Below are 8,282 nucleotides of genomic sequence, written 5' to 3'. Positions count from 1 at the left end.
RAAATTTATAATTTATGGAAGAAAGTACGAAAAATGTCATAGAAGGGGTATTTCAGTCATTTATCATTGTCTCACTACGATTCTGCTGTTTACCTAAAATTATGGGTAAATGCTGATCATTGTGCCAACCAAACGTGTGGTCAAAACCTGATTCAATTTGTTCCAATTCATTTGACACATTCCATTCACTCCAAAACATTCTACGAACCAAACATCCCCTTAATATATATTACTAAGGGTAGTAGTTTTGCCATTTTATATTTCCACTTCTATTTTAAGATATGTTTTTTTCGTTAATTCACTTTGTAATCATGCTTTGCGAGCTAATGAAACCCTAGCCGCCTCTTTGCATTTTTCCCCTACATCTTTTGTTGTTCATATTTGATAAATCTGGTAGGATAGTTATCAATCATCTTTGCGAGAAAGTACCTTATAAACTGGTCCAAAGCCTCCTTCGCCGATCTTATTTGCAGAATCAAAGTTATGAGTGGCGGATTTGATTTGTCGCAGGCTAAAATAACCCGTCTGTAAATGAAGTGCTCGGAGCTCTGTGACAAAGATAATGATTAAAAGCAGCTAGAATTCAAAAATACAATTGGAAATATTACAAGAGCCAACTAATCATACTGAATCTCTTTATTTTTTGTTCTTACCTTTATCTTCTCCCTCTCCTCCTAGATAACCTTTCCTCCAAAGTACAGCTAAAATTAGCAAGAAAACTGTGCAGGAACTAATCACAATTCCGGCTATAGCCCCAGCAGTGAGTCCTCCTGTACTGACGTCATATTCTGCAATAAGAAGAATAAGAGCATCTCCAACAAATTCTCTAAAACAGAAAAACGGAATGTAAGGAAAGAGAGATGATTTATCTCCCACCAATGAGATTGAATTAATATTGTTTTATATAAAAGTGTAATGGGATTACTACAAAATTATAGAGTATTTTAATAATATAATCAAAATGTTGAGATCTCCAAAATAGAGAATCTTGGTTCTCTATTTTAGAGATATCATAAAGAATGCGTTGGAGATGGTCTAAGTAGGTTTTATACATGCTCTTAAAGCGAGAGGAAGAACGAAAATGGAACATATGATAGGAAGATTGTACTAACTTGGTGTTATTGCGATAGCAGATATAAGAGGTCCATGTACACCTCTTTCTGGAACTGCAGTAGTCCCCTTCCCTGCCCAGTACAAATGAATCTCTAGCGTGCTACCATTAACGACAACATTATCAAACTCTATGAAGGTGCCCCTTCGAACACCATTAGCTGCTTCCATGATGTTGAAGTCTTTTCTCCTCAGAACCCCCTACACAAAAAGCCAAATTATAAGTTTGTAACTAATGTCCCAATTGAAATATATACAACCTAAACAAAAGCTGGTATGTCACTTACTTGAATTAGTATATCAAAATAACGCCTTCCCAGACTACTAAATGTCATGTCGTCAGAATAACTTATTTCAGCAAAGTGGAGCCTCACTTTGTAACTCCCCTTCCGCAAACACAGTCCATAGTACCGGAGTGAAGAGGGAGAAAAACGAGCTGTTCTATATATATCTCCACCTSTCACATTCGTTGTGCTTGCAGTAAATGGAGCATCTTCGTTGCCCAGGAAAACACCATTGGTGCTATAGGCCCATCTCTCAGAAGTAGAATAYAAGAAAGATTGCTCGCTGGTCAAATCTTCTTCATATTCATTTCCTTCAAAGTCTGATCTAGCTCCACCACAGTTAATAAATAAAGAATGACCTGCAATGTAAGATRCATTTATGAAAATTTASAAATGGATATAACAATTAACCTAAAGGGAGTGCTTATTTTGTTACACTTACGGTCGGGSTTTCTRCTGCAMGTAAGTTGGTCTGTTAAACACCAAGCATCTCTATAAGATTAATCCATGTTAGGTCACATCATTCTAGACAATTAAAAAGTGTGTGTGTATAGGTTGGTGATGGGACGTACGTGGTGCTTGAAGCTGAAGATGAAAGGGCTGAAAGTAAATTCCTGTTGTAAAGTACYCGTGATAAGTGAACATAAAAAGTGAAATAAAGGGTAGGAYTGAAAAGAAAAACTTACAAGCTCATAAACCGACAATTCAGTGATGGAGATTGTGTAAAATCGTTGTAAGATAAGTCGCTGCGATAAAAATTAGTGGCAACGTTTATAGCTCCAACTCCACAATATATACATAGTAAAAAAGCAAGTCTCATAATGGTCTAATATAAGASGATCACAGTAATAAAGTAATCTCTATGATACAATCGCCATTCCTGAAGACATWWSWRATAGCAACTTCTAGGRTGTAACAAGCACTTACATCTTTTGATTACTTTCTGCGCTGTCAAATATCCATCCAGGAACTCGTCCTGATAGTGAGTTGTTATTCAGAAACCTACATCCACATGTAATATTCTATCTCAAATTTTACCAAAAAATCCAAAYAGGTTAGGAATGTAAAATAAATTTTGCAGGTGTAACATCTATCTAAGTAGTTGCATACATGACGTTAAAGTTTAGAGCCTGAATTGTATTAGGTATTGAACCATTCAGCCTGTTGAAGCTCAAGTCTCTGCAAAAGAAATAGTTTAGTTGAAGATTTCCTTAAGCACAAACTCGAAAGATCAATCATCTCTGTCTTATCATGAATAGTAGCAACTGACTTACAAGTTCTTCAAACGACGCATCTGTCCTATGTATTCTGGTATTGGGCCAGTAAGCAAACAATTTCTCAGGCTCCTGTAGCAAAATTATACATAACACCCTTATCATGTCAACTTTCTGTACAAATTTAACTCAATATTTTCGCACTTTTTGTCACACAACTATGTTATAAACTCACAATTTAACTAATCCAGTCATATTTCGCAGATCAGGAAACGTCATACTCAACAATCCAGCTAAATCAGATATCCTCCTGACAACCATAATGCATATATAAAATGAGTTCAAGGCTCAAAGCCGTTACCACCCATTTATTGACCAAAAACTCAACAAAAATAAGTGGTGGACTAAATAATGTGCTCACAATTCGGCCATGTTTGTCAACAGAGATATTGTAGAAGGAATCGGTCCTTCCATTGATGTTCCTTGAAAGTCGTTACACAATAAATTATATATGATCAAAATTTCATAAGTTAAACTGTCGACAAGAAAGTAAGAAAATACTCACAGTTTCGTAACTCTTGTCCAGTTTCCGATAAAATCAGGTAYTCTTCCGGATAATGTACTCCCATCTATCCTACTGGAAGAAGTGTGTAAAAAATTCAATAATTCAATAATTTACGTGTTGCATCAAAAAAAGACAAAGCAAAGATCTATATGACTTACAAATCTTCTATGCTAGTCAGATTGCCAAACGAGTTCGGTATGGTTCCTGTAAAGTTATTTCCAGAAACAACGCTGCAAGGAAAACCCTTCACTGTGAACAACACATAGATGGCAATATTATAAAAGAACTACCAAAAGAAGAGATAATATGTCAATTCCATGGCATGAAACTGTACAAGTGAAAACATGTATCATCTTTAAAGTGCATAAAGCTTTAACTCAAATAAACAACCGACACAATCGTAGGCAGCTTATATAGGAAAACTGCCAAAACTAAATGTAAATACATTGTCTTGCTAGCTTCTCGAGTAATGCTTTGAAGTAGGAAATTAATATGAGTAACTCAAGACCTTAAACAACCTAAATACATGATTCGTTCAACTGAAAAGCAGGACGAATATGAAAGTATGTGAAGATGCTAATGTTACAATAAATTAAAAGTTACAAAATTCTGTCTCTATGCCCAGACTCTGGGTATTGCCATTAATAACGAAAAAGTACACTAATTTTCGTGGTTAATACTTGGCTCTAACGGACGTTAAGGCCATCTGTTAACCAAGGAATATTTCCATCTTTTTACTCTGTTTTCTTAAATAAATTTATCTTCGTCTAGCTCTAAGGCCCTTAACGTTAAGTCCATCTGTTAACTGCGGAAGCTAGAAGAAGATGTATTAGCGTTCTAAGGGCCCCTAATACATCTTCTTCCTCCTTATGAATGCTCACGGAATCTTCAACCCTAAATCAAGATTCAAGAACATGAACGTGCTTTCTTCTCCACTCGTTGAGAACCCACTTCAATTGCCACCACCGCCTCTGTTGGAGATTCTCCACCCACTTCTTTCTCGTTGCTTGGAGCTCCAACCACTCCCGTTCATTACCCCCTGACGTCCCTTTCCCAGCTTTAATGTGTTCGTTCTGGTTAAGTATGAACAAGCTCAGAGAGGGCAAGAGTGTGGGATCAGTTGAAATCTAGTTCCTCTAAGCGAGATTCATCTTCTCTGCTACCTCCTCTAATCTCGTCACTTAAGGATTCTTCTAGTTCCTCTATTTGCATTTCATCGGGAAAAGTGGAAAACACATGGGTTGTACAAGAAACTGATAGAAACATTGTTCATGGCTCGATTTGGGGGGCCTTACACCTCTTCCAGCAACCAAAGGGATGAAAAAGGTGGCGGTGGGTTTCGTTGAGAGAGGGAAGAGAGGTGGTGAAAAAAAGATCGAAAAACAAAAGAAGTAAATAACTAAAAGTTTAAAATCAGCACCAAAAGACAGAAATTCCCTTTATTTAGTGGATGGACTTGATGACTAATGCACGTTGGGGCCAGATACTATCGGTGAAAGCAAATCAAAACATTGAGTGGCTGGTCTAATTTTTTGATAGTAATAATGACAATAACACAGACGATTTATGTAATGTACTAATAAATTAACAATCAAAAGGATAAGCATGACATCCATCATGGTATCAGAKAAAATAACCAATGGTCGTTTACCAAAAGYTTWTCGGGTAATTACTTACTRTGTGTCACTTACCTTACTGGATGAGCATGRAAATGACCAAGAATCTTACCCTTACCTGGTAAGAGGCAATTGCAAGGACCGGTAATCTTCCCCAATAAGTGAGGGAGAAGATTCTTACATGGTTAGTGCATAACAGGTAAGAGACACTTACCAACAATCCATTTTGATGGTGATTCTTACTGGTAAGCGCTTACCTGGTAGGCTTTTGGTAAACGGCCCCWAACACTTGAAGCCTAATAATTCAAACCATCATGCATAATAAACTTCAAAAAATGCAACAAGAACCTCTAACCCGTTAGTGAGTAGAGAAATAAACATAACTTTGTTAATCATCCAAAGCAGTCCATCTAGGGCCATACATTACTGTTTCGTAGCTTTGTGKTGTTAGATTAAAAGGTTGAACTTTAAAGGGTAAACGAGAGCAAGGTCACGTAATCTTACAATCTTCTCAGTCGAGCCAAACGCCCAAGGTTTCGAGGAAGTTGCTCACTAAGCGAATTGTCTGCCAAGATACTATTGTAGAGGTCAAAATCGTAAGAGCAATGAAAGGTCTCATTGATGATAGACGTGTCACTTAAAGATCTTTACTTACAGCTCCTCAAGGGTAGAAATATCACCTATTTCTCTAGGTATGCGACCACTGATGCGGTTCCCCAAAAGATTTCTGTGGAAAATAAATTGTCAAGAGTACAGATGAAAGATTGAGAAAATTGAAGCCCAGAAAATCTTACAAAATGCTAAGATGAAGCTGACCGAAACGCGCCGGTATAGTGCCATTAATATAATTGCGAGATAGATCTCTGTGTGAGACGCAACACTATTCATATAAGACATAACAAAGATGTTTGTAGTAAGGTGAACACATTGCAACTTAGAAACTGAAAGTAGTAACAAATAACGTTTACCACTTTCAGCAGAATGAAAGTTCAATGGTCCACTTACATTTCTTGAAGAAAAGTGAGATCTGCAAATTCTTCAGGTAGAACTCCTGTCATATTGAGTCGTTTTAACTGGCTGCAATGCAATGCAGGTACGGAAAGATATCCAAAACACTGATTAGCGCTATAATGGACCGAAAACCATTCTAATTATCTAGTAGATGATATTTTCCTGGCCAATATATATTTATACATGACAAATCAATGAAATTTAAAAAAATTCGTTGGTGGAAATAGGATATAGTAGACCAAGTACAGTACCGGACTACTGGTACTAATTTCTTATGGTATGGTTATCTAGCATATTTCCAAAGAGGCTGAATAACAAGATTCATTCAGCGGTTTTGACCGAGCAACTTGCATTTAGGTTATACGCGCGGGAAACCAAGATATGCATATGTACATACATATAGATATATAATAAAAGAGACGGATGCGTACATGTTTGTTATGTGGCAAATAGTGCTGCTACAGTTGCAAGTTACATTTCTACCAATTTGAATAAGCCCTCGGCTGTTCACGGAAATTGGCTGATAAAGCCCTCGACCTGTGCTGCATGAATCTCTTGCAACATGCCAACCTCTATATTGTAGCTTTGAGGCTATCAAACCCAGAGCTTCGACTGTCACAAACAGGAAAAGGAATAAACAGATTGACTTAGCAGATATAGTGTCATCAATGATATACTAAAATTACCATCCAAGCTTGATATATTTCAAACTCCAGAAAGAAGTTTTTAAGTAGATTTCTCACTGAAATATTCATTATATAGAAGTGTATTCCTTCAGCAACCAAACAAAAGGACAATAACCGTTGATGGGATAAGTTAATTAATCGTTATAAGATGGGTGGCAAAGAACATACTTGTAACTTCTAAGATGTTTGGAGGAATGGATTAAGATCATGAAATAAGCATTGGAGAAAGATGAAGGGATTCTTGGAAAGAAAGGGCTTTGTGCTCATATAAGCTAACTAGAACCCAGAATTGCTGGATGTCGCAATATGGCAGGGTCAAGGGTGCTGCACCCTCTTGTGGGGTCCAAGGGGTAGAGCCCCAAGTGGATTTCAATGGTTATGTATATGTAGAGGGGTCAAATTTGTATCAAATCAAACCAATCAACATGGATAGCAATTGTACCAACTTTAATTGTTATCGACTTAATTCGCTCGGTACCACCATACCATACCAAGTATGCAAACTTGGTTGATGTGCGCCTACACGGTATTCGGAATCCCATATCACATGCCATCTGGTACCAAATTTATATTGATTAAATAATTAATTATTTATTTAGCAACCTCCCAAAAAGAATCCTATTTGGCAACAGTAATCGTTTCACAATCTTGTTTTTTCTATGTTTGATTTGGTTGCCATCTACATATAGATTTACGAATTCGCTTAATATGGTTTAGAATTTTTCTGTTTTGAGAGGATTTATTTGTGCGTGTTTTTGGGTTATTCTTCATGTTCAAGTGCATAGTTGCGTTACTGCCCATGTTGCTACAATCAGAATGTTTTTGGGAAATGAAGTCAGGGGTTGGACTGAAAAGGTTTTGGTCGGGACTTTCTTGGGGAACTCCGTCCTGAAATGGCGGATGCAATCAGAATGTTTAAACCACAAGTCTGAAAGGAAGCTATCGGGTATGCTTGAATGAAAAGAAGGCAGTATGATTCTACCAACAAGTCTTGTTGTTTATTCTATAGGTTCTTAATCGAAACCTATCAGCATATATATATACATATATATATATATATATATGTATATACATACACATAATGGGAGAAGAGTCGGAGCATATGTAATTCAAGAGTAAAATCAATATGATACCGGCTTGCCCCCTAGCCCTACTATCTATGCCGCTGTCCGGAAGCAAATATCAAAACCAGAAGAAAATGATGAACAGAGGGTGATTAAATGAAGCAGCAGTGTACCTTCTTCAACAGGCAGAAGTTGAGCGGAAGATCCAAATTGACGGAGACTCGTCGATAACAACAAAACAAGGATGAAGAACTTGAATCCCACCATGATTAATGTGACTTCCTGTTATCAAATTAACGCAGTTCTCCGTCTGTGCTTGTGTTTCTGGTTCTGATTTTGCGTGTGTGAGAGAGAGAAGAAGGGCGGGAAGATGAACGATGATAACAGTTTGGCTGTCTTATTTGGACAGAGAGAGATGGAAATATTGCACGAAATCAAATGTGAAGATTAACAGATTTTTTTTATATAATTTCTTTAAACAGAGAATAATATTTATAATCATTAAAATATTTAATAAAATTTTATAAAATAATAAATCTGAGTGGTCGTTTACCAAACATTTATTAAGTAAGTGCTTACCGGTAAAATTCAACACTATCACATGCTTGTCAGGTAAGATTTTAGTTCACCAACATGGCATCATATACAACAACTTACCCGGTAAGCTCTAACCGTGGTAAGAGTCGTCACCATCACTTACCAGGTAAGACTCCCGCTCCTTGCCTTCGTTCT

The 8,282-nt window shown here is 36.9% G+C and overlaps 1 pseudogene; it reads right to left on the bottom strand.

Moving 5' to 3' along the window:
• LOC112504472 overlaps positions 1-7,817 on the bottom strand; it is a 77,241-nt pseudogene extending 69,424 nt beyond the window's left edge.
• Between the last annotated feature and the right edge of the window lie 465 nt (positions 7,818-8,282).

The sequence above is a fragment of the Cynara cardunculus genome (assembly GCF_001531365.2).
Source record: "Cynara cardunculus var. scolymus isolate 2C chromosome LG 2, CcrdV1, whole genome shotgun sequence".
Classification (NCBI taxonomy): domain Eukaryota; kingdom Viridiplantae; phylum Streptophyta; class Magnoliopsida; order Asterales; family Asteraceae; genus Cynara; species Cynara cardunculus.
Note: the sequence above shows the minus strand (reverse complement) of the source record. Positions and strands in the feature narration are given on the sequence as shown.